Source organism: Amblyomma maculatum, unplaced genomic scaffold, assembly GCF_055883805.1.
Source record: "Amblyomma maculatum isolate TAMU_Amacu unplaced genomic scaffold, ASM5588380v1 scaffold_19, whole genome shotgun sequence".
Lineage (NCBI taxonomy): Eukaryota > Metazoa > Arthropoda > Arachnida > Ixodida > Ixodidae > Amblyomma > Amblyomma maculatum.
In genome coordinates, this window is record NW_028146744.1 from 4,276,213 (window position 1) to 4,304,155 (window position 27,943).

General features: G+C 43.8%; 1 pseudogene; it reads left to right on the forward strand.

The window, feature by feature from the left end:
- The window catches only part of LOC146171586 (uncharacterized), a 41,723-nt pseudogene extending 24,728 nt beyond the window's left edge, over positions 1-16,995 (forward strand).
- The last annotated feature ends 10,948 nt before the right edge of the window (positions 16,996-27,943 follow it).

A 27,943-nucleotide genomic window follows, 5' to 3' on the forward strand; every position in this document is an offset into this window, starting at 1 on the left:
TCAGCGTAGTACCCCACGTGACCACATCTCAGGAAAATTATCACTAACATTTTTAAGTTGATGGTGTTCTTTTTTTCTTTTCTTTTTTTCAGGGGTTCTTGTTCTGTATTTGTGCTCTCTCGAGTGTCCTTTAATATAAATCATTCCTCCTTTCACATTGCCTATGAGGTGTCTCTAGCGCCTCTCACTCATGGTGCCACAGGGCTGTGAATTCCTTGACTGAAGCGGTAACCACAGTCCGTTAAAACTTTATTGACGAGGCATACATTCTACAGGCATACAGAACAACCCTGCAAAATGTGAGGAGTGTAGTTTCAGTATACTCGAAGCACAGAATCGGACCTACAAAGGGTTAGAAACTGTGAGAAAAAGTGGGGGGGCGTGGTCGCAGCGTTTGGCGAGCGGGGCACTGCTTGCATGCTGGTAGGTGGTGCTACAAGAGATGCATCGCTGGCCTTAAAGCTGTGTATTCGTGCTTCTAGGTTATGAATAATGAGCTTACCCACTTTAATGTTTTGTCTTTCTAATCATGGACATATCAGACTATTTCATGATCCTTTTCGTGCTCAATATATCCAGGCTTGACTGTATTTCCAGTCTCTCCTCATTGGTCATACCCAGACCTGGCCTCCTTCTGAGAAGTCGTTTGAATAACCTGTGTGAGACCCGTAGCGTTCAAATTAGTGTGCTGCTGATACCATAGACTTGTGCTGACAGTTCGAATGGTTTGGATTTTTGATTTATCGCGGTTTTACTGTGCCTCATATTTAGATGATTTGCATGAAACATTAGGGCACCTTATCTGAGTCCAGGGCCTAGCTTCTTCACTGTATGTCGGAGCAGATGGCAATGAGCAGGTCAGAAAGATGCTCATGTTTTCACCACCCTTCTGGCCGTGCACATAGCAGCCACTATGACCTTGGTACAAACTGTGTAGTATATGGATGCTGCTTATGTATGATTCAGACAAAAAAAACAATCTGTAGTGTTAGCGCTCCAGCCGTTTGTTTTATTGCGAAAGCTTTAATAGCTTATTTAAAGAGTCAAATATATAGAAATTACAATGACATGATCGATGTCACAGCATGTAGCATCACATGTGGAAAAGAGAAAAACGAGTTGAGAGAGAGAGAGAAAGCCTGGCAGAATGCATATGCTCATTGATAGAATAGAGCTCATGCCAATTGCTATGGCAGTAGAGGTGGCTGTCACAGAATGCCTCGTGTATCAGTGCATCAGCTGCGATGGCGGAGTACACTATAGAGGCAGCACCAACGGAAGCCAGTTGCTCACAAGTGCTAGGTAGTGTCCGTATGATGCACAAAGATTATCACGTGACACATGCTGTAGCATGAAATATACGTCATCAATTGCAGTGGCGATAAAGGAGCAGTCACTCACGGTTGTTGTGAATAGTAGTAGTAGTAGTAGTAGTAGTAGTAGTAGTAGTAGTAGTAGTAGTAGTAGTAGTAGTAGTAGTAGTAGTAGTAGTAGTAGTAGTAGTATAGTTAGTAGCCTGTGTTGAGATGGAGCATACTTTGCGGCTGTGTTCTTGTGTGCTGACGTCGTGGGTGTCATTGCCTTGGAGCGTCAGTACAATCGCAAGTTGGCAACCAATGAGTCGACGCCCACATGTTCAGGAGTATAGCGCCGTCACAAAGAGAGGTTGTTATTTTGGACTAGGCCACAAAGTGCGGAGGATATGTGGCTTGCCAAGCCAGGTGCCAGGGAGTACAGATGCCACTGCAAAGAGGAGAGGGTAACATATTATGCTCGAAGATTTGGCATGTTTTCCGAGCTCAATACTATAACACGTGAGGAAACCGGTGACTGCAAATTAAGGCTCTGTATGCACCACTGAGCAGTCGCCTGTAAAATGCTGAAACAAGACTTGTGCTCCATACCTCTCAACCACTAATGGCAATCTGCTAGTTTACGACAGCTTTCTCTGAACTATCTGATATTTGAATATGCTTACCTGTAAATTTTTTTAGAAGACGTGGTGGTATTTTTAAATGTTCGTTAAAAATGTGTTCTGCCTATTTTGGTTGAAGAAACTTGCATGTAGCGAGAGGAAGCCATATTTGCTCTCTTCACTGGTAGCCATCACTTATTTTCCTCTTCTTTTTTTCCCTTTTTCCTTCGCAGGCTTGGGCTTACAGCTTTATTTCTGAGCTTCCTTTGGCTGCAGTTTGCGGCGTCCCACCATTTTGAAGAGGGAAGGTGGTTGAACACATTCTACATGGCATGGTCGCAGCTTGCCCTTGCTTGCGCCACATTCGTCTTAGCTGTTGCTCACACTTTGTTCCTCATCAAGATCCAGCTGCGTGGCGGTGCGTTCAGGTAAGCAGAGCGCTCTGTTGCTTATTTTTTTGCTGGGAATAGAGAAGGCTTTGTTCCATCTATCACGTTACTTTCTCTAAGCCATAGAGAATGCTGTTGCATTAGCATAGCAAAGCACCGTGAATCAATGTACCAACATTTTGCTCACATTTTATTTGTCACGTGTGATTGTTTGTATGTGTTGAAAGAATTTTTTTTCAAGTAATGTGACTTCCTTTTTTTTACTTCTCATGCATACCGATTTTATGTGGAGAGTTTCAGAGAAATTAGTTATTGCTACAAAAGGGCTGCTGCATATGCCAGTAGGCTGTCATGTTGTCTGAGCTACAGTGAGCTCATGATAATGAGAAAACTGAAAAAATTGACCGTTATAACCACTTATGATCAGAAATCACCCGCACACATCCATATTTGCTTTGGATGCAAACAGTAGTTGTTGTAGAATGAAGGTACTAGTACCAAAAAATTGACATTTGACTCCCTATTCAGCTGCTAAATTGGTGCGTCGTGCGTTAGGTATGGTAATGAAATCCAATAGCAGCTGTGACTTCATGATCGCGCAGTGCATGAATCAAACTGCTACGCATACATTGGGTTAGATCGCCTATCCAGACAGCAGTGCTCCCGCTTTTCAAAGAATTGTCAAGACTGTTAACTGCGCTAATTTTTACTTGTTCACGAGAGCACCCACTTCGAATACTTGTCTCAGATCTGCTGCTTCGTCACAAGACTTGGGCTTTGCGATTTGCCGGTATTGTGACAATCCACTCAGCTTAAGAATGCTCCATAAATGCACTTATGCCTTATTGCACGGTCGGCCGCTGCCAGCATTGTTGCCAGTTTCTTTTCTTCTCTCTCTCTCTTTCGCTTCAGCATCTGGCACCATCTTCCGACACACTGTATCAACTTGGCATCCAGGATCGGTGCACACGAAGTGGTCATTGCCAATCGCGGATGCCGCAAGCGTCTGCAAAACTTTTGTTAGCTCTCGGCATTGTTCTACTTCCAGATTTTAGAATTTTTCTGTGGCGCGGCTATAGTAGTACTAAAATGAGACTTTCATTCAGCCAAAAATTACAGGTTGAACACGTTGACAACTTGGGCGACCAGTCGATGCTGTTTTTCTTCTGCACCAAGCAAGTCTAGCCAGGCAGTTGGGCAGTAGCAGAGGCAATGGGATAGATTTGCATAGGTAGTGGGACATTTAAGACAGGACGGGTCAGATCAATAGCAATTAAAGAGGTTATAAGCATAGTGAAAGTGGTCTGCTATTCTGCAATTTCTTTGCCATCGACAATGGCATTCTGTGTTGCTCATACTCATAGAGATCACACTGTAAGTTCATCAACCGGATCAGCATCACTACTGCATTGAACACCTCTGTTCTAAGGTAATGATGATGCACCTGCAGAATTTAGGTTTCGCTTCACTGTTGCCCTATTAACTGTGGGTCTCCAAGCATATTGTTAATATGATGGCGTGTCCACCGCTGTCGCAGCCCCATTGTGGGCACATTTTTTTTCCCGCCCCTTTTTTCATATCAGCGAGAGAGAGAAGGGGTCTTTTAGTTGGCACGCAGTAAAATAAAATCAAGCCTACTGTGCACTTCGCCGCTTTTCTATCATAAGTGCAAGAATGTGCATTTTGGTTTCCTTGTGCTCATTGTAGAGAGGCAAGGCTATTTGCTTTGAGGACACAATAGTGAGCTCTAAGGTCATGGGTGTGCCGAAGGCAACTGACACCTTGTCCTCTTACGGGGTTTTGGGTAAACATAGCACACTAGCTTTGAGCACAGGGAGTTCGACATACATCCATCGATGCAGATTGCAAGCAACACGGCCACATCAGCTGTGCGGGCTGGTGTGGGTGACTGGTTGCCCCAACACTAAAGCTTTGTAGTGGTTTTATTCGAAGTCACGTTCTCCGGCCTTGCCTGTATTATCCCAGATGGCGGAAGCAGGCTGCGCGCTGGCCACTAGGATCTTTATCATCACATTTCCCGTTCCAATGCGTCTTTAAATATATGCACTCAGCTCAATCATTTGAACTTGTATTACAATTTAGGCTCAGGTTCAGTTCATTTCAGCAGTGAAATTTCATTGCGCTTTGATGCTAAAAGTACTATACGGTGTTCAGTGAGTATGAGGTTGCGAAGACTGAAATAATTCATTACATCCAGGATTTCTTTAAATTGAATTTAATTGCAGTGAGGTTTGAGTGCATTGCCTTTATCAGTTTCCATCACGAATTCAGGAACAGGAAGTCACTTTTGCTCTTTATTATGATCTCCTAGCTTCCAGCAGGATTCACTCTTCCTACTTTCTTTTAAGTGTCTCGCAGTACTAAGCCTTGCAGAAGCTGTCATTGTGACACGCATACAGATTTCCCTCTGGGTGGCACTTGTGTTGGATTTCCCCAGGAAGCTGGTTGGCTCGGGTGCAAGCAGCCTGTCATCTTCGAGCCCCTGTGCCTCTAATGGTGTGAGCCTGAGTTCAGCGGAATACCTGCCCAGCTGGGACGAGGGTTCTCAGCACATTGGCCAGAGTGACTTCGGAGACAGGCAGAGCACATACAGCTGGCAGACGAAGTCCTCTCGTCGCTCAGCACGTCTGACAGACCTATCCGACAGGATGAGCGACGTGCACATATCCCCCGAGAGAGAACGGTCGTGGTCCACTAGTAAGTTGGTTGCTGCTGCTGCTGCTGCTGTTTTTACAAAGGGCATTCGCAGTGTTGTGGCTGGAATAACATTGCACGTTGGTAGAAGTGGCGTCCAGACAGTAATTAGTACGGTTTTTCTTTAGCACAGTGTTTGTGACACTTCGAACAGCCAAAAACATTGCAGCATTGCAGTGCACACTTTGCCGGCAACGGGTTTAGTGAACGGTGGTTACTGCTTCACAACAATAAATGCAAAACACTGTAGTGCCATCTACTGACACAAGCTCAAAACACTTCACTGGCAATGCAAAGGAATTGTTGCCTTTCATCTTCTCGTTTGCATCATGATCTTGTGTCACGTTTCACTCAGTTGCTAGTCCCCTTAAACTTGCTTTTGCGAGTGTGATTACTATTTCTAATTAGATGCACTGAAATCATATTGCATGCTTAACAGCTGCAGATCAGGATTAAATAAAGGTGTTCAAAGTAGTATATCTTATGACAGCACACTTGTAATGCCTCGAATTAAGGAATTCTACCCGTATGTTAGTAATAGAAAGATGGCTGTAAAAGTGGAACAAAGCAGGGACTTCGCTGAAATGTCGGCACTGCATTTGGTTCTTTGTTTCTGTCCATTTTATTCATGATGAACCATCAGCATTTTTCCTATGTAGCCATTCTTGTGCAATACACCGCCAGTTAATTGGTCTCCATGCTGATTAACAACAAAGATGTAAATTTGATGATCATGCCATCAAAAATGAAAAAGGAAACTGGCATTGATCTAGCTGTCCTCGAAGACAAAAACAGTTGAATAAGCAATAGCCAATCTGTAATACTTCATTTAGTTGGTTTGGTCTGCATGTTTCTTTCCAATTAACCCTTTATAGGACAGCAAATATTTTTGCAAAATAATAAAAAATCTTTATTTGCGTGTATAAATGATTGTTTTAGGTTTTAGAGGATTTAACATCCCAAAGCGACTTAGGCTGCAATGTACGCTTTAGTGGAGGGCTCTGGAAATTTCGATCACTTGATATTCTTCGATGTACACTAATATCGCACAGTATATTGCACCTTCCAACCCTCCCAATTTGCCCATGAGGCTTCCAATTTTTTTTTCTCTCTCTCTGGACTTCCCATTTGTACTACCACCGCCCTGTATCTTCCAAAAGTGTCCTCTTCCAATGCAAGAATAGCTTTTGTGGAACTGGCACGGTTTCAGCTGGCATGGCGGAGTCTGCAACTGTATCCTAATAGTCAGCATCACTATTAACGGCCACGCTAGCACCATCAGCATCATAGGTTCAGCAACTGACCAGAGCCTGACCAGCTGTGGCTGCTTTGGCTTTGCAGCGTTCATTCTGAACAAGGCCACCATTTTATTATGCTCATGATTTTTTTTGCCCCCTGTGCTCCCCTGCTCTTCTTTGCTGTCTTTTCACGTGTTTAAACACAAGTACTTACCTTCGAAGAATACCATGTTAGCCTGCTCTCTAAGGATAGGTGCACATCATGCCTTGTGCTAGCCTATACAGATAACACGTCTCTATCCAGAGCAGCGCTTCATTGCGAGATTAGTATATGAGAAGACTGCAGTCAGAAATCGTCAAAACCCCTACGTCTGATTGGTGTTTGGCGCCGTGCCACAGTCCTTTTACTGCAGGATTTGCACAAACCCTTTAAATCCTTGATTTTCAAAAAAAAAAAAAATTCAAAGGCTTTGAACCCTTTTAAATGTGCAACGCAAATAATTTCAGAGGTAGAACTGTGGCATTAGGTGCGATGCATCCGAAATTTAATTCATGCTCTTACACTGAACCCTAAGGAATGGATGACTCAGCGTCGTGCAAGTTTAGGTTGTAAGCTATGTCCGAAAAACATGTAGCACCTTTTATATTTAAATTTAGCAGCATGTAAATAACCGCACAATAACGGCTTGAGACAATGATGCTTAGTTCACCTCAGTTCTGCTGCTTGAAAATTGCCTAATGCAAGTTTCAAAAGACTATTTTAGTGCGAAGGGGTAAGTGGGGTAAGACACAAAAACAGGTGTGTCTGAAGCCTCGATCGGCAGGTGCTGCCAACTCGGGAAAAAGAAAAGTGCATCTATCTGTTTTTCTTCTTGTTTGTTGCTTGTACAGGCACGTGGTCGAAGCCAACAAGCCTGCAGGCAGCATCTGAAGGAGCTGGGCAAGTAGGTGGCACGAGTGAATGTGGCATGCCTGATGGCTCGACGTCGTCATTGCTGTGGCCTCCCAAGCTGCGCCTGCATCAGGGCTCATCGTGGATGGCAGGCAGCATGTGGGCCCTGGGTGGCACACGCACTCCATCGGACACACAGGTCCTTTGGGGAGTCAGGCAGAGGTTTGGTCTGCTTACCCCACCGCCTTCAGTAGCTGGCTCAGCCAAGCACAGCTCCAGCAGCTCTAATGGTGAGTTCTGTGTTGAGCACTGCAGGAGGCTAGTGACTGTAAAGTTTATGCAGTTGTCCCAGCTAAGGTGGGCCAATATTTTATAAATACCTAGTTGTCATTTTGTCTTTTTATTCAAGTGAGCATTGTGGGGATTCACAATCTCCTGCCCCCATTTTAACGCCAGCGCGTAATAACGCCGGGAGGAAAGAGCGGGAGACTGGGCAGCGTCACTGCGGGAGACTGGGAGGCGGTGGGGGGGTGGCCTGTCCAGTGTGCCCTCTCTTCCACTAACCTCCTTAACAGCGCGCGTAACTCGCGTTATAATTACGCTCTGCGTTATAAAGGGGGCAGGGGATTGGGAATCCCCACAACATTTCTGTATTTAAAATACCACCTAGTGCTGTTTTTTTTTTCTGCCTACTTCGAAAGTAGTCAACATAAACTAACATTTAAATATTGCTTAAATTCTCAGGTGCCAGCAGGGAAGTTTTCAAGCATTGCGAGAATGGCCTGACCGAAATGCTAACGAGGTAGCCTTCGCGTAGCACTTTTTACCGGACAAAAATGAAAGCCTGAGAAGTTTAAAAAATACGACATGACAGCTTGCTTTGTGCATCTGAATGTGCTGTGATTACAGTGCTCTTCTCTGCCACTCAATAAAGTGCCGCCACATTCGCTTCTGCACTGCTCATGGCAGAGCTTTGCTTTGCTGCTGGTTGTGAGGTGTCAGCTGCACTAATACTCTCGTTTCTAAGATACGAGAAAACATTTTATGAGATTGCTTGTTCTTAATAGAAAAATTTCAGGGGAACACTTAGGTCAGGTCACTTTCATGCAGCAAAGCGGAAGCCTTTTGGTCGCGCTGCTACGATACTTTGAACGCTCCTGATTCCTCGACAGAGACTCTGTCTATAGAGGGAGAAGGGCACTCTCTCTCTTTGGTCTCCTGATAGAGGGAGGAAAAGAGACGAAGGGGAAAGAGGGGAGGAGCTTTCTCACTCTTACACATCACCGACTTTATCATCGGCGCACACTTTCTGCCGATGCCACTCTTGAGCTGTTAAAGGCTTTCACCTTAAAACACTTCAGTGACACATCTGGGCAGAAAGATATCTCGCTAAGCATGGGGGCAGTACTTAAATCAGTGGATTTTTGGCAGAGAAATGGCACAAAGGTGTCTGTTTTTCTGTTGTGCACGGATGTTTTGGAGCTTCAGTCAAATCCCGATATAATGATTCCCGCAGGAGCGCAAAAAATTATTCGTTATTTTGAAATATCGTTGTAATGAAAAATTTGCGATTATAAGCCAGTGGTCATACCTAAGTATGAAAATGACATACCTTGGCAGTAGGCACATGTGTAGACAAGTAAAACCTCAAGTGAAAATGTTGCACTAACTCAGAGCTGATTTATTTGAAGAAATCAATTATTTTCTTCTGCCGCGTGCAGCAAACACGACTGCGCACTACATTACACCACTACAGCACATACACCTTCCACTTTCCGGAACACCTCATTTCATGCGTGATTGCATCGAGCGATGAAAGTACAGCCTTTGTCCATGTGCAAAAAAAAAAACAAAAAAAATACATCAAAGGTCTCTATGACCCCATCTTCAATGCTCCCTGAACTTTGAAAATCTTGTCTCGGTCTTTCATAATGATCGCGGCAGTCGATGGGGCAATGCTCGCTGTCTGTAGAGGCCGAATCACTTTTTCCCTGCGTCGATTTCTTGCAGTGAAAGCAGCTGCGTTCATATCTTCTTGGCACTTCGCTGGCTAATGTCGCCAATCTCGCACAAACTTTGCAATAAGATAATCTGCGGCAAAAAAAAACAACTAAAATACCGCCCCGCACGCGTGAACGACCCGAGCCGCGTATGGCACACAACACAGGAAGAAAAAAACGCAGGCAGCTATGCCTGCTGGGTTCTGTGTAATAAAACATAGCTATGGTGGCTAGAAAGGTTAGGTGACGCGAGCGGGCCGCGAGCGCCGCTCCTACATTTCATGCCTCTCGTAGGTGGCGCTGCTCTCAGCATTTCGATGCGTGCTCGGCTCGCGCTGGGGCACGGCCGGTCTCGAGGGAGAGCGTGCTCTCCCTCCTCGAGACGGGCCGTGGCTGGGGTAAACTTTGGTGCGATTGCAGCGCAGTCATACCAACAAAATGTTAAAATTATTGTTACCGCTTGAAATATTTTAACCAGGTAAGCAAAATAGGCAAGTCAGGAGTGACGTCGACTGCTAATATGCTCTTTGGCACCGTGAAAGCGGACGATGCGGCTGTGCCGGTTGTTTTGCTTGTCGCGCTACTAAATGCTGCTTAAATGACGAAGTTTTGGTCTGAAGGTGCATTACATCATTTCCCGATGGGCACAGTGGTCGAAGTTATAAAGCTAAATATTTTGGTTTGGAGTCGTGAGTTTTAAAAAAGCCAAAGCGACTCGGGCTGAGGGGCGTTGCAGTCGAAGATTACAGAGAATGCAGATGACAAGCGATTATTTAACGTGCGGTTACGTCGCACAGTACGCAGGCATCAGGCTAATTTGTATTCTTTGTTGTCTGCGAATTTCCGGTGCGTCTTAAGTGGGAAAGTGCAATTTTTAGCCAGATGATAGCCAGAACGTGCAACACGCGATATGAAACGGTATTATAAGTACAGAAGGAACAAATTGCAGTTTTATTCACAAAAACCTCTCATGGATAGGCAAAGTTTTGTTTATTGCACTTAAGGGCAAGAATGCTGGAAGAAAAGTGAAATATCACAATGTTGAGGTTGCTGTTGATGGCCTCAAATATACATGTAATACAGGTAGAATAAACACAATTTCCAGACACAACTGCTCACAACCAAATAGCAAATTAAACAACCCACCTCAGTTTCAACAGTTTCATTCTCCCTTGCCTTTCTTTTGAAAATGAATTCTACGTGTTCAGTGTAGTCTGCTAAGAACATAGAACTTGATCACTTTGTCACAAATTTAATATGTCCGTGACAACCAACCAGCTGCAGTTTGGTCATTTGGAGAATGAATACCAAGTCAATAAGGCTGTCTCTTCGGAATTCACGTATACTAAAACAGCGAGTAAAGGTGTTTTAATGGGATGTCACAGGGGCGTTTAGATTGGTTGATGGAAACATAAGACCGCCTATGTCAACTGCACTGGTAATTAACTAGAATAGCAGCTTGGGCATATGTTGGTTATGCATCTTGAGATAACAGCGCGGAACGTGGACGGGAGCACAAGATTAGAAGACGACACAACGAGCGCTGACTTTCAACTGGTAATTAAGACACGCTCAGTTCCGTTCTTGAGACTGAGGAGTTGTCTGCATCAGTCTTCACATTTGGTGCCAGCGATGCCTTTGTTCGCCACATATCCAGCAATATAAAATATCAGCCTTGAATAACTGGCCTGAGTGATGACAGATGTGTGTTCGATGCCACAGTCTTTGAGAACTTCATTTGCCTCACTCAGGTCTCGCACATAAGAAGCTGGTCATGGATGATGCTGTCACTAATCTTTTTTCTTAGCAATTGACTGGCCTTTTGCCTGACATTAATGCTTCATTATTTTTTTTAGTTATTGATTGGCATTTTGCCTGACAACCGTGCTTTCATTATTATGTTTTAGCAATTGACTGGCCTTTTGCCTGACAACAATGCTTTCATTAATTTTTTTTAGCAATTCACTGGCCTTTTGCCTGACAACGATGCTCTCATTAATTTTTCTTAGCAATTGACTGGCCTTTTGCCTGACAACAATGTTTTCATGATTTTTTTAGCAATTCACTGGCCTTTTGCCTGACAACGATGCTCTCATTAATTTTTTTTTAGCAATTGACTGGCCGTTTGCCTGACAACGATGCTCTCACTAAATTTTTTTTAGCAATTGACTGGCCTTTAGCCTGACAATGATGCTTTCATTAATTTTTATTAGCAATTGACTGGCCTTTTGCCTGACAACGATGCTTTCATTAATTTTTTTGTTTAGCAATTGAAGGTAATTTTGCCTGACAACGATTCTTTCATTTTTTTTTTTTTTTAGCGGGGGGTTTCTAAACGCAAGAGAAACAGAAAAGTATGCACATGTACTACATACTCCCACTAGCACCTCGGCAAGAAAAACTACATAGGCACCAAACAAAACAGGATAACCTGAGCTAGGGCAAAGCCGATTGAAAAATAGCACCACAGCTCAAGCAGCATCTGCAGGCAAACAAGAACGAACGAACCGGCGTGCGCCGGAGAGAATGCATCGAAGAGCTGACAGCAGCGCCACAGCGGCGACCAGTGGCGGCGGCATGAACCGAAGGCGCGTTTTCTCCAAGCGGCGGAATGCGCTGTCGCGCCACCTCTCCCTTCTAGCCACCATAACCATAGCTTGATGGTGGCGCTAGAAGCTGGTCCTAGATGTCCTGACGATGATAGCTACAGCCCACGGACCATACACACAGAAACGGCGGTTTCTGTTTCGTTTCACGCAAGGGTTGCAAGCTGCGGCGCTGTTAATTTCAGCCGAATTCGTAATACTGATGTTTCAAAATTATAGAAGAAGAAATAAAATACTTTCGTTATTCTGAAATATACACTATTTTGAAATTTGTAATTCTGAAATAGTTTTACATTCAAAACATAGCAAATCTGCCGGGGATTCTTAAAAAATTCATTAATTTGAAAACTTTGTTAATGTGGTGTTTGTAGTAACGAGATTTCACTGTACCTGGCCATGTTCAGTCAATGAGGCATGCTCAAAGAATGGAAAATGCAAAACTCTGGTACCCATTTAAATGTATCTCAGGCCAATAGTGCTGAAATGCAGTTACTTGCAGCGAGCAAGGTTGGTGGCGTTCCTGTTTCATTGCTTGCAAGTCCAAATGTAAGCATAACAACCTCAGCTGTCTGCTTGTCTCTGCATGAGAAACTGGGTTTTCAAAGCATTATGCTCTTTACATAGATTTGTTGTTCTGTTCTAAACTGCAAGTATGGCTATGAAAAACTGAGAAAGCAGTTTTTATCTTTGTTTGATTGAAAAGGAGCTGCTGTATGGGTGCCCCAAGTGTACAGTAGAGAACTGGTCTGTGAAAAAACTGCACTGCTTTGTCTGGGCTGCTGATGAGACAAGCACCAAAAGCATAGCCCTGGTCATCCAGATGTCCATCACGCTCTCGAGCTATGTGCATGTTCATATTGTCTGGACTGGATGCAGGAGAAAGTGGAGTGGTATTGGTGCGGGGCGGCTCATAACGAGGCGAGAAACGGCGGTGACCGTAATCTGAGTAGCGGTCAACGTAAGTGAAACGTCGAGGTGGTGAAGACCTGCGGCAGTGGCGAGAGATGTGGCCAATACGCGAGCACGTGAAACAGATCGGCCTATCGTTAGGGGTGCGCCACTCATCAGGATTGCGGTATCGGTAGAGTGCCGTGTAGGTGTTGCGAGGCGTAGCGGTGGCGACCATGGGAGGGACGGGACTCGAACTCTGGTGTTCCACGGTGCGGCTACAGGGGACACCCATGTTGGCAACCTCCTGACAGATGACCGTTGAATAACGGATATCGTCGCTAGGTTGCTGTCTGAGGAGGGTGGGTTGGATGCAGCAGGAGCGAGCGCTTCCAGTTCGCGACGTACGATGCGGGTCACGTTTTCAGTGTTGGAAGGCTGCCTTAGGGTTGGCAGATCCTTGCACATGGAGCTAGGGGCGGTGTTGGGGAGCCGGTCGAAGCAATGTGCAATGCGTCTTTGTTTGGGCTGCTTTAAACGTCAACAAACTTGCAGAATGGAGTCAACCGTAGAACAGTCCCGACAGATTAGAAGATTGAAGGCATCATCGGCTATGCCTTTGAGGATGTGCCCCACCTTATCAGGTTCTGTCATGTCTTTATCAACTTTTCGACAGAGAACCAGAATGTCTTGTATATAGGTGATATAAGGCTCGATAGATGTCTGGGCCCGTGTGGCAAGGTCCCTCTTGGCGGCAAGTTGACGGCCAACCGGTTTTCCGGACCGGCCATGGAGTTTTTGTTTGCAAACATCCCAGGAGGGAATATCTGCTTGGTGCATTTCGAACCACACGTGTGCTGTGCCAGTGAGATAGAAGACGACATTGGCCAGCATCGACGTGGCGTCCCACCTGTTGTGCTGGCTAACACGCTCATAAAGCGAAAGCCAGTGCTCGACATCAACCTCATGTGTACCGCAGGATGGGCCAGGGTCACGGGGGTGGGCTACGACAATGGTTGGAGTTGCGGAGGTAGATGGAGCCACGTCGGTTGTCACCGTGACGGTTTCGAGGTGACGGCCACTGCGGAGATCCAGCGTCAGATTGTGTCGAACCCGCAACCTCCACCGATATGTGCTCACAGACAAAGATGACGACCGAGGAACGCGGGCACAAGAAAGCGTTGAGAAAGAAGACGACGCTGACAGAGTGGATGCTGCATGGCTACTGAAGTCTTGGCGTCGAGTTCAGCCCATTGCAGCGCCAGTTACATTAAGGATATCCCAGTAACAATATGATGCTAAAGCACGGCAGGGGGAGAAAAAATGTTTGTTTGTGTGCTCAGTTTTCCTTCTGAGGTTTCTGTACCATCCTGGGCAAAAGTTTATGAAGTGTGGGTTTGCTAAAAAGCAAGCGCTTATTTTTGCATTGCCTTCTCCCCAGTCTTATGGTGTTCATTCCAGCACATAGAGCTCCGTTCATGCTTCTAGGTTTTTCAGTTAAGTGGTTGGAACAACTACTTACACACAAAATATATAGCCAATTCAGTGTGGTTAAACCAGATGCTTTGGTGCACTACCACTTCTGTTTTCACTTCAGTTTCTGTTCGCATATGCTCATTAGCATGCAGTTGTAACGTGCCACATTTATGTGAAAGGCCACTGAAATAGATTTGAAGCCCTGCTTTAACCAAGCTGTATGAACATGCCTGCATGGCCTTGGAGTAGCATGTCTGGCCCCTCATCTCAAAACTGCTGCCCAAGTTGGTAGCTTCTGCCAGTTTGGCCTACATTACGTGATCTCATGGCATAACACAAGGCACCAACCAATCACTACCTGGCCATATCACCTGCCAGCTACCACCTGCCAGAGACATGCCGTATGACCAACATTGGTAAACATTGGTGAAATATGGAAATGAGGGGTCTTAGTGTAAAATGTTTTCTGCAAACTTGCATCCCTTAAAATCCTCATTGCCATTTTCTTTATTCTGTTTTTTTGAACACAGCTGGCCAGAAGCGACAAACAGACTGGGTGTTCTTCAAGCAGAGGGATGCCTTCTCCTCCTCACCTGAAGGCCGCTTCATTTCCGACATGCGGATGCCAGCTTCTGTAGCTAGTCCATCGAGTGACTACAACAGGCCATTTAATGGCCAACAGTCCACAGCGAGTGCACCCAGGGTGAATGGTACGTCAACACTTAGGCAGCGCACCAGCAGAGGAGCCATGTCTAGTCCTGATCGCAATGTTCAAAATGGTGGCTACGCAAGGTCTTCCGTCAGCCAAACATTGCTGGCAATGAGGAAGCCTGCAGACACCAGGCCAGGAGCAGGTAGGTGGTCCCAAGGAAGCATCTTGCTTGGATTTCTTCCTTCTTCATCCAAACTGTTTTACAGTGAGTGAGCTGCGTGTGGGGGGGAGTGGGGAGGGTGTTAGCATTGTCATCGTCTTATGTCATCACTGTGAAATCCCGAACGGAAGGAGCAAGGCATCGGAGTCCTTCAATGCTTTAGAGTCAAAAACTAGCCGTGTCAAACCAGACAGGGGTCTGGTTGGCAGTGCCAGTTTGACCAAGCAGAAAGGACTGTTTTGCCCACGAGTCATTAGTTGTGTGTTGCCTTAGGCTCCGACCTTTATGCCTCATAAAATTTGTTACCCAATTCTTGACATTTTAGCTCAATGCGCAGGATACGCACGTAGCCATGCATATAGGTCAATTACGAATTTGCACATTGGTCAGCTCCCATTATAAGTCAACCCTCAAATTTCGGAAATTCATTTTTTGAAGAAAGGGTGACAATTGGCAGTGTATGGTAATTCGTATACGTCGGATCATGTCGAACACTTTGAAACTATATTGGCATCAAATTACACCTAGAGAGGCATGACTGAGCAGGTCTCGTTTTTCTGGCGCTGCGGCACAGAGCTGCTGAGTGAAGTGGCAATAAACGTCACGCTGTACTCTGTAGTGAACGTCGCGCTGTATTGCAAATAGAGTTCAAGATTCTGATAGGTCGCGGTGCATCCATGAGTGCTTGGAAGTGTTAGAGCACACAAAAGAAGGATTAAAGGGGAAACAGTGCCCTATTAACTTTATTACCAAATGGATGGCCTCGAGAGACCTCAGAGTTATACTATCAGATAAAGAAGGGTATTTTACTATTTTTTCTGAGAATCAGTTTCAAGAAAAAGCGGAGGCTGTTGTTGAGAAGAATTTAGAAAGGTTTCCTATGAAAGCGACCATGGTAAAAGAGAGGGCTATGGCTCTACTAGGTGATCTTGGGCTTGAACGGATACGTGAACAGGTGAAAAATGCAAGCAATTACATTTGGAGATATTCTTCTCGGCAAAAACCCATAAACGAGATGGTCCATTCAGAGCCATTGAATTTGAGAAGAGCACGTCGCAGCACCTGGTCTCCAAATATTTGCAGAAACACCTTTCCTCGTTGACTTTATCAGAGCCCCTAAGGCTACCTAACTCTGAAGCCCTTGTTGAATTCCTCAAAGAACACAACCCAAGAAAATGTGTTGGCTTCAGCATGGATGTCAAGGATTTGTATTATAGCCTTCCCCATGAATGCCTCCTTAAGCGCGTTCAAATGTGCATTACTGAAGACAATAACGAATGTGACTTCATTGATTGCTCAGGTGTAAGTTTTGGAAATTTCGTTGAATTTTTGAGGTTCTACCTGTAGTCCACCTTCATAGGCAGGAAGGACAAGCTTTATACGCAGAAGGCTGGAGTATGCATTGGGTCGAGTGTCGCACCGGTCTTGAGTGACATCTTCTTAATGTACGTGGACAGACACCTGAAGGATAACTTGGAGGGCCTACATCATTCCACCTTCAGGTATGTGGACGACTTTTTAGTATTCACATACCGTGAAGGATTCAATCAACGAATGAGGGACATTATGGATGTTTTTACTGAGTGTGGATCCGGGCTGGAATTTACTGTTGAAGAACCAGTTGACGATCGGTTACAGTATTTAGATTTATTGATTCACATCGGTGAGGATCATGTTTGTTGGAAATACAACCCGAGATCAGTGAAGCCCTTGCTAAGCTCCAATTCGGGGCATTCCAAGTTAGTGAAGAATGGGATGATCAATACATGCTTATTGAATGCGTTAAAGAAAGCGGCTAAGCGTTCAGACCTTAGGGACGGTATCTACTTTGTTGACAACTTGACTGCTTTAAATAAGAAGCTTTTGTGGCTTGCGAAATCCGCAGCCAAAGAAAAGGGATATGAATTTGTCTGGACAAAAGAAGGGAAAGTGTTTGTTCGAAAGGAAGCAGGTGCAAATGCCATCAGGATTGGGCGTGAAGAAGATTTGAACAAGCTTGTGTAGTCTGGCCTCGTATAAAATTTTCATACGAGGATCCCCCCCTTTTATTTCTTACCCTGTCTTATTTCAATACCACAACATTTAACGACTTACTCAGAAATGCTGGCTGCTCTTTAGACAAGTCTTTATCTATTTATCATTTAAATGCTCAAAGTTTGAAAAATAAAATCGAGCGCATTGAAGGCGAAATTAAATCACTGGTGCACGAATTTGATTTTTTGGCATTTACGGAAACTTGGTTCAGCTGTCCGGAAGATGTTATGCCAATGGTAGGATATGAAGAGGTATCACAGTTCAGGGCAAACAAACGCGGAGGGGGAGTATCTCTTTTTATAAAGAATCACCTACGTTTTGACATAATGAACAATTATTCACTTGTGACTGACCATTTTGAAGTTGTTACTATCCTGTGTCATAATATAGCTATCATGGTAGTGTATCGTCCTCCTCATAGCGACGTGTCTGTGTTTTTAAAGTTTGTTGAGTCTTTTTTGGAATATACCAGTCAACACAAAATGTATGTAGTAATAGTTGGTGATCTGAATATCGATATTATGAGTGTTAGCCAAACACAAATCAGATTATTGGAAATAATGTTATCTTTTGGTTGCGAAAATATTGTTGATATGCCTACACGAATAGGCTATCAGACAGAAACCCTACTCGATGTATGTTTTACAAACTTTTTACCTAACAACACCATGTCTGGTGTTTTCTCTTCGGGAATAAGCGATCATCTTCCATTTTTTGCACTTTTTTCGAATGTGAAGGCTGCGGATGCTCCTGTTTACATACGTAAAACCTATGACCCAAAGAACATCGCTAAATTTTGTTTACTTATGTCTGAAATTAGCTGGGTCGATGTATTCAAAGCGGAGAACTCATCTGCCGCTTACAACGTGTTCATAGAGAAAACACTAGATGCGTTTAACAAGGCGTTTCCAATTGAAGAATTTAAGAAATGCAGGAAGGCAAAAAAAGAGTGGATCTCACGGGACCTTCTAAAACGTATTAAACAAAAAAAATAAGTTGTTTGCACGATTTCTTGGAACACGTAATCAAGAACATTTGTTAGAGATTAAGACGTTTCGGAACAAATTAAATCAGGATCTAAAAAAGCAAAATCGCTTTTTTATCGCCGAAAGTTTTCCTCCATGCATAATGCTAGATCCCTTTGGGAAGGCATCAATAAACTTATTGGAAGAAAGCGACATGTTCTTCCTTCGGAAATGCAAATCGATGGAGTTCTTTATAGCGGTGCCTCACTCGCTAAAAAACTTAACGACTATTTTTTAAATGCAGGAAATCCCACTTCATATACTCTTCCCTCAGCTGTAACATCTGTCGATTCTTTTTTGTTTCCGGCATGTCAGAGTTCAATATTCTTATCTCCGACATCAGAAGATGAAATTCTCTCAATTATAAACTCAATGCGCAATACATGCTCTCCTGGCCCAGACGGCATTACTGCACTAGCCGTAAAAGCTGCTGCTACATTTATTACCTTTCCTCTCGTACATATATGTAATCTAATGCTTCTTACAGGTGAATTCCCAGAAAAAATGAAATCCTCCCGTGTTACAGTAATTTTCAAAGGAGGCAATAAAAATGACCCCAGTAACTATCGTCCTATTTCCGTACTACCTTTGTTTTCGAAAGTTGCAGAGCGAGTTATCTTTACGAGGGTATACAAATTCCTGAATTCTAATAATATAATTTGTAAGGAGCAGTATGGATTTCAGCCTGGAAAATCCACGCAGGCAGCACTGCTCGAAATCAAAAATAGTTTGATTAATAATATTGAACTTAAGCTTTTCACTGTCGGTATATTTCTTGACTTTTCCAAAGCCTTTGATTCGGTCAAGCACGACATTTTACTTCATAAATTGCAGAGATATGGTATTCGTGGAACGCCTCACAGGTTACTGCAAAGCTACTTATCCAATCGCACTCAGTACACACGACTGAACAATGCCGTATCTGAATCAGAAATAATAAACTTCGGTGTTCCGCAGGGATCCATACTGGGGCCCCTTCTTTTTATATTATATATCAATGACATAGTAAATATTTCAACTTATTCTAACATTGTTTTATACGCAGATGACGCAAACATTTTTTTTTCTGGTTGTGATCTTTGCGAACTAGAGCGTCGCACCAACTCCTGGCTACATGAACTGATGCTTTGGCTTGCTGTAAATAAATTGAAATTGAATGTTAAGAAAACTAAATTCATATTATTCCGACCTAAAAATAAGCCTATAGATTATCCCATTCAACTCCGGTTTAACGATACCCTGATTGAATCTGTAACCTCCTGTAAAATTCTTGGGCGTATTTTACCGTAGTAACCTAGGCTGGGGAGACCATGTAAATTATGTTCGCCTGCAGGTAGCTCGGTCAATTGGTGTGATCAATCGTATCAGACACCTGTTGCCCATGCAGATAAAAAAACAGTTGTATTTTGCCCTAATCCATTCTCAACTGGTGTACTGTAATTTAATCTGGGGGACTTGCAACAAAACTTGTTCAGACAGACTATTTTCATTGCAAAAAAGAGCTTTACGCGCTTGTTCCACAAACCCTTCAAACGGCGGCCACTCATTTCACGCCCTACATATCCTTCCATTCCCTGTGTGCCATAAGTATTCTGTTGCTGTGCATATCTTTCATAAAATTAAGCAAGACATCACATCATTTAGAAATACATATCTGAACAGAAATACCGGCTACAGTCTGCGTGTTACCTCTCTTGTTTCCACTCGCGCCCGGACTACCTACGGCACCCAACATACAGATACCCAAATTAGTATAGTATGCAATGCCTATCCTTCAATAATTGATGATGCTATAAACAGTAAAACTATTTTTCAATTTAAAAAGAAAATGAAGTTGCTTTTTTCCACTTCTTAGGAATGCACCAAATCTATGTGACTTGTAGTGCTTGTCGTATATTATTTTGTTTACATTTTGTGTCGCGAATTGTAGCGTTACTGATGTACTTACCTTGTTTACGATGCCATGGTTCTTATATACTTTCTTATAATGCCAAATATAATCTATGAGATTTTTTTTCTTCATTAGTTATGTTTTGTTTTGTTTTCTTGGTGAAACTTACCTTGACCTTGTCCATCCTTCTGCCATTGATGTGTGACCCGGGGTGAGGCCTCGTCAGGAAGAATGCCACCAGCTTCTTCCTTTTGCCTCTTCCCGTGGGCATGTTCTGTGTACATGTTTCATGTCCGAATAAACTTATTATTATTATTATTAAATCTTGCTACCACGGCATGGACAAGAGTTTTGAAGGACAAGTGACAAGAATTGTAAAGGCCGGTTATCAGGAGTTGGTTATTAATGAGGCCAGTTACCGGGTACTGAAGAGCCTTACAAGAACGCACAGACTGATATCCCTGCCCAGCATGGGTGAGAAGAAGAGGAAGGTTGCAGTGGTACCGTATGTGCACAGAATTACACATGACCTCAAAAATGTAGGCAAGAGGTATGGTGTTGACGTCGCATTGACCGCCCCGCTCAAGATGAAGAGGATTTGCCCGGCTACCCGGCTATTCAAAAGGAAAGAGAATCGTAGAAGCAAGAATGCGGGGTGAAACATACAAACCCATTTGTTGGATGCAAGACAGGTGTTGTGTACAGGCTTCCACGCTCTTGTGGAGCCTGTTACATAAGACAAACAGGACGATATATTAACAAGAGACTACAGGAACACCGGAACAACTTGAAATGTGGCAAAGACAAAACGTTTTTGGTATCACACTGCCATTCATGTGAAACAATAAAGAAGAAGAAGTGCACTCCTAAGTTTGACCAGGTTAGGATTCTGTATCGCCACAAAGAAAAGATGACGAGAGAGATACTGGAATCATATTTTATTTCAACGGACAATAAGTGTGTCAGCAAGACTTTTCTTGCTCTTTCAGGCAAAGAGGTGTCTTTTTTGAGTGACTTTTTGTGCAGCAGGCAATTCCAGGGGTTGTTTCACGTGATTGTTTCATTTTCGTCATGTTTGTTTTTCTGGGCCTTGGAGTAAAGGGCTTAGGCATAGTTGTGAGTCAGCGCTTGTACTGTGGCTTTCTTTTATTCTGTCCTTTATCTTCGTGCTCGCGTTGTTTAAACTAATGGTGGGGAGAGCTAGCGATAATTAGGTGCTGTGCCTTAATTGCTTCTCCAACCACGATATCACGATTGTCGCATGTCATGTGCGGCAATGCTTTTCTGCTCCTGTTTTGAACGTTTTCGATGTGCGTAATGTCAACTTCAGGTGTGTGTGTGTGTGTGTGTGTGTGTGTGTGTGTGTGTGTGTGTGTGTGTGTGTGTGTGTGTGTGTGTGTGTGTGTGTGTGTGTGTGTGTGTGTGTGTGTGTGTGTGTGTGTGTGTGTGTGTGTGTGTGTGTGTGTGTGTGTGTGTGTGTGTGTGTGTGTGTGTGTGTGTGTGTGTGTGTGTGTGTGTGTGTGTTTCTCTCTCCACCTTGCCTGGCAATGGCAAGGACGTCACAGCACACTTGGCAACCTATATGTACCCTAAGGTTTGTGCACCAGTGCCTGTGCAAGGGTCAGGATTCCACTGAGTTATAGCAGTGCCGAGAAGGTGAAATTTGATGATAGTGCAATTTGTTCGTGTGCGTATTTTTTTCTTTTGTTTTTGCTATAATGATGCATCCAAAACGCTGTTGGGAAATGTCAGCTGTGCAATGTACTAACTAGAACATTTACGCATTTTGAAATTGGCCTTTTTTATCTATAATACTATTATTATTACTATTATTATTACTATTATATTATTATTATTACCGTTACACCTTTTGGATACAGTATCATTGTACAGTTTGTCTCAAGGCTAGCATAACTACTATTTAGTCTGTTGACTGGTCTGTGGCCGTGTTGTTTTGTACAATTGGCGTTGCTAGATGGTGGTGTTGCTGAACATGTTTGGAGTGATGCTATTGCCTTTCTTTATGATTTCTGCACTGCCGTTGCTGCCTTTGCATCTGGAGTGAAAGAAATGAAATGGGTGAACTTTGTTCAGTCATTCATCAATAGTAGGGTACAGCTTAAGAAACGGCAGTTGGTAACAACAGGCCATGATTTGTGGCGTCTACTAATATTACTCTGCCCACTTGTTACAGTAAGTAAAATTAGGTTTTTAATGTTTATCTAGAGGCAATGAGCCAGAGGCACCAGGATACTTGACTTTATAATTTGGGTGGTCAGCTCTGTTTAGGCGGCAAGAAATGCTTTAACAGTGGCCTGCTTTTTGTTATGAAAGAAAACTGTGAGGCTGACGCATCAGACCTGAGTGTGCATGGCATGGAATTCATATAGAATTGACTTCACTGCCCTTTTGACTGACCTTGGGTGCAGTCGTCGCCTAACTTGTTAACTGCCACAAGCAATGCACAGGAAATGGAGCACTTTCCAACAGTTTTTACATCTCATGAACGGCCAGAAGTTGTGTACATACATTGCAGCAGTTACTGGCTGTTACTGCATGTGTGTTGTAGCTCAGCTGTTTGCTACAATGGTGTCAATATTTATTATCCTTACTAGTATAACCAAGAAAAATACCGCATACAAATGGAAGCTAATTCAAGCTCAGATTGGCTGTCTAGCTCTGTTTGCAATCATATTTAGTCTCAAACAAGTTTTTTTTTGTTTTTTTTTTCAATGCCTTTTTTTTAGCTTTTATATTTTTCTACCATATTTATACTTCTCAACAAAAGACTGCCAAAGCATCGTAATTCCTTTTCTCTTTATTTTTCTACTTATGTGTATACTTCAAAACAAAATGGTTGTGTATATGTACAAGTCAGAACATGACATTTTTAAGCACAATTCCAGCCTAAAATATTACATTGTACTGCCGTGTCAGCACAAACCCGATTACATCTTTGGTGATTTTGAGCCACAAATGGGCCTAGAGCCAATTCTTGAGTTTTGCTTCACATTTAGGCTAGCCCACTTTGTACGCCTGTAAGGCATTGTCCTGAAAGGCTTCATGTCTGTTTTCTGAGGCAAGCAAGTCTATATAGTGTGGAAAAAGGGTAAGCAGTGTGCCAAAGCTCTTGCGAAGGTTGGGGTACCCCTGTGCGAAAATATGTGGATTTTATGTAAAGTTTTACCCAATGGAATTGTGGCTGTAGGTTGGCGTGTTGTGCAACGAGTGTACATTTTCTAAATCTATTTATCAGTACTGTGTGTGGTTTTATGTTGTAGCGTTGTACCAGCCTACAGCAGGTTTGATGGCAGAAATGGTCTTCTTTGTTGTACTGTATTTATAATCTTGTGAACATGATTTTTTGTCTGCGCGTTTGAGCAGATCACGTTTTCTTTATGAAGTGATGTAACTTGCCCATTTTTAATGAAATGAAAAGAACAGTCTTTGTTCGAAGCCAAGGTAGAAGTTTGCTTCTAAGGCTTGTGATATGGCCTTTTAACATCCATGAAAGTCCTGGCCTCTACAACAAGGGCATAGCAAGGAATGTGGGGTGGGGAGGGTTGTTCATGGAACTTCAGACCGTCCAAAATGAAGATGAATAATGTGGAGCCTATTGGTGGCTGCAGCTTATTGATGTACGCGCTACAGCAAGAAAGGAAGTTGAAAAGAAATGTCAAATGGACCTTCCAGTTGCCCACACTGCTAGCGGCTACCAAGCCATATTTGACGTGTTGGACCTGGTCGGGCCATGACCCCATAAAGGTTTAGTGAAGTCTGCTAAACTCTCGCATCTTTTCTGCGAACATTCTTTTACAGTAGCAGGATGGACTCACTTTGCTATTAGTGCTGGTTTTACCTGGCCATAATAAGTGGGCATAAAATCATTTGTGGCCACACCGCCCGTGCTGTACAACTTATCTGTTTAATTTGTGAGTAAAGGAAAACACAATGGTTAACTTGGCCACGTCTTTTCTCTTGAGGAATCGCAAATAGCTCTGAAGATGTTAGCACTGCACCTGATTATTACCCCACAGTTCACAGATTGTTAAGGAGGAGCAGAGGGGTGGGGTGTCCAGAAACAGTGTAACTATGGTACAACAAAGAGCCCAAGGGCGTTCTTCCTTTTCATTTCACATCATTAGCACAGGATGTTAAAAGCTTTTCTGAAACGGCAGCAGACGACAGTGAGCTGAGGTATGTTTTCCTGGAAACTCAAAGAATGATCTCTTCCTTGACTTTTTCCTTGCAAAAACAGTGGTAGGCTCCCTGACTATGGGTATGCCTCAGCCAGTTAGGCTGGCATGGCTGGTGTCAGGCAATGTGACCACTGTCTGCTCTAACATTTGCTGGCAGTAAAATGCACTCAGCTCACCTTTAGCAGTCTAGAGTAATTGACTCGTTTCAACATACGGAACCTCCTACATCTTTTTGTGCTGTGCTCGTTGCAGTTTGAATATAAAGGCACTCTGCACAGTGGCCACCACAACTATGTACCCTGCGGCCCACACTGACACCCCAAGCAATACGGTGGCGGTAATATGTCTGATATGTCAGTTGTTGCTGGGTAATACGTCAAGACATCCACCGACTCGCAGCATGCATCTCGCAGTCAATTAAAGCCATGCAGATTATGCGACAATCAGTCTTGGGACCCCAGGCTTATTCGACTCCTTGATCTGGACATTACTATCCTTCGTTTATCAAGAAAGGAACACCTCTGGCACTGCATTCCATCATTCCTCTGTATGTGGTAACTCTGAAGTTACCTCAGTAACGAGGTCTCTTTCCATGACCTAGATGCCCAACATGTATATGCGGAAATATTGCAGCCGACACTCACCACTTGCTGTGGGAGTGTCGAACGCTAAAGCCTACAAGAATCTGGCACTAGACGGCAGCGGGTCTTTCACCAGCAATCCTGTTTCATATAGTGCCTGTATGCAGGGGCCACATTATCGCTCACTCCTGGACTTCATAATATCAGCCAACCTTTTTCTATTCTTTTAATCATTACTCCATCCTTCATCACATACCTCATTGATGCCATGAGGCAATAAATATTGTTAAAAAAAATTGTATTTTAGATATGTCAGTGTCCACGCTGCGCATGCTGTTAGTCTCATGCAGTGTAGTGTATAGTGTAACATCCATCGCAGACACTGGCGAAAAATTTGGGAGTTTAAGCATTCCTTAAAGCTAGTGATCTGAGTGAAAGCTGTGAGAGTAGCGATTTTTTGGATGGACACTGCAGAATGGTGGACACCTACGGTTATGGCGCATTCGGTTGAGGGGATGAGAGCAGAGGCGCCGAGCATTGCAAAGCAGTACAGGAGTACGCCGAGCGAGGGTGTAACTGTCCTCCCTCGGGAACGCTCTCTGCGTGTCAAAAGCAGACCGCACTTCTCTTTCCAGCATTCTCTGCCTGCCCGCAGCGGCGGCAGTTGCAACCCGAAGAGAGGCCAACGCTCCGCGAAGAACCACTTGTTTTGTATACTTTTGTTCTCACAGCGCGGCGAGTTGCCTCCTTTGGCTCTTTTGACGTCAACAGCAACTCTCTAACATGCATACAGCACCTGAGCAATGCTTTCTACTCCTTACAAAAATTCGCTTGATTCCAAAGAGTTCGCCGAGTGCCGACGCTTTGCAGCCGCCATTTTGAGCGTCGCTGACTCGGGGGGGAAAAAAAAAAGATGGCACTGATACGACGTTTTATGCCATGTGACTTCCTCTACACTCGCTTTAGATGAGAGAGCAGCCGGGAATGCACTCGGCTGCTCTCGGCAGAGGAAAAGCCCTCCTCCTCTACCATTGGAAGCCAGTGATTCTACTCCTGCTCTCCCACTGGAGGGCGCCCGCTTGTCTGAGAGCACTTTCGAAGTGCTCTCGAGTGCACCTGCTCTCCCACTCGAATTCGCCATAACCATATCAAGGTCGCACCACCTTTTTGGAGGTCAGGTGGAGGTTCATTGCTAGTCTACGCTAACATTGTATTTTGGTTTAGAGGAAAGGAAAGACACAGTGTCTGTCACATTTTCTCCGTGGAAACCTGAGCTGCACAGCAACGCCCACCGCACCTCTGTTTGAAGGTCAGATCTGGCCCGCCGATGACCTTGAGTTCTGCTAGGCCAGTAAAGCTTTTGCTTTAAAATTTATTAACGCTTAATCCATCCAAGGTATCTCAACTGTTCGGAGTGAATGTATGTCTTTTTTTTTGCCATCTCGCATGCATGTGCCTCATAACATCAATCACTTGTACTCATTGCTTCCCTGCCTTTTCTTTTAAGTTCCACGTGATATTATTCGATTCATGGTGCAGTGGCGGAAGCAGGCTTGAGCAGCTCAGAGAGCAGTAATAAATCCATTTTGGAGCAGTTTCGAAGCAATAAAACTAGCTTCGGAGCATTCCTGTTATGTTCTGGAACATGCTTCTAAGTTTGAAGAGACTTTGATCATTTAAATTTTCTATTTCCGATATAGAAAATATCCAGTTCGATTCCTTTTTGCTCAGTGTTCAACGCTTTGCCGAATACACATTTCTGACAAGACAAACGACTAAAATATGCACAGATGCTTGAAACAGCAAATGACCTAAGCAAAAATTTGAAACATACCAGCAGCGAACAGAATGTTTGCTTCTGCATGTAATAACTGAACATTAGGTTTGACTGAAAGCTTTTGCCTATCCTTACTTGATAAATTCAAATGTGAAGTATACCACTTTGATGCACTCTAGTTCCATCACTAGTTTGGAGTTCACATCAGCGAGCAGCACATGTTCGCTCTATATCTTGTGCATATCCTTTTAGATCCTATGCTTGTGCTGATAAATTCCTGAGCACTGGTCAGTAGTGCCTTCAAGGAGGATAGATGGTACTGAAGAGTAGCCTTTTCCTCTTCCAGATTTTACGTCACTGCCTTCTGCCAGTGGCTTCATGTTTTCATTTGAGTGACGCTGGGGCTACCTTACTTTCAACACTTTGGCACTCCACCCACTATGGCTTTTCAACACTCTTGAGAACACTTCTAATGACTGGCATCTTCTCCATAATGTTTCATGTATGCTTTTGTGTGACGCAGGCTTGACATGCTTGCTACTAGCAAGTTTTGAAATAGGATGGCCCTATCATTTAGGCAAACAGGGCGCCAGCGGAAGTGCCCACAGTGAAAGCCGCATCCTTTGCCCTTCCAGCACAGTATTCTGCATATGTGCACTCTTGCTATTGCCTTATCTTGCTAAGCGATAGGGTGTCTTAAAGCTCGCTATTAACAAAAAGGCCTGATGGTTAAGTACCTGCTTGGTTTCACAGCAGAACCATAAGAACAATTAGTGCAGTTCTTGTTGCTGGACAAGCTTAACGGCTCAAGATGCTGCTTGCCGCTTGCTTCTTTCACCACGAACGATTCAAGAGGTTGGTAGAAGGTGCTATGTCAAGTGCACAAAACATTTTTTTTTCACAATTGCCTCCAATTGCCTTTGGCTTGTTTTAATTGTGAACAAATATTTGCTATGCTCTGTGCTTTTCTAGTGTATGAAAATTATATATGCATTAGGCCCGTAGCAAGGTGCATGCATGAAACGTGGAGGCTAACCAAGAGGTTTCTACTTAAGAGTTGAGGACTACGCAGAGGGCTATGGAACGAAAAATAGTAGGGGTAACATTAAGAGATAGGAAGCGTGCAGAGTGGGTCAGAGAAATAACTCAAGCTATTGACATTCTAGTGGAAATCAAGAAGAAGAAATGGGCATGGCAGGATATATAGTGCGAAGAGAGGATAACCGATGGTCGCTTAGGGTAACAAACTGGATTTCAAGGGAAGGAAAGCATATCAAGGGGCGGCGGAAAGTTAGGTGGGCGGATGAGGTTAAGAAGTTCGCAGGGGTCGAGTGGATGCAGCTAGCACCGAACCGGGTTAATTGGAGAAATATGGGAGAGGCCTTCGCCCTGCAGTAGGTATAGTCAGGCTGATGATAATGAAGGTGCATGCGGGCACCATCACC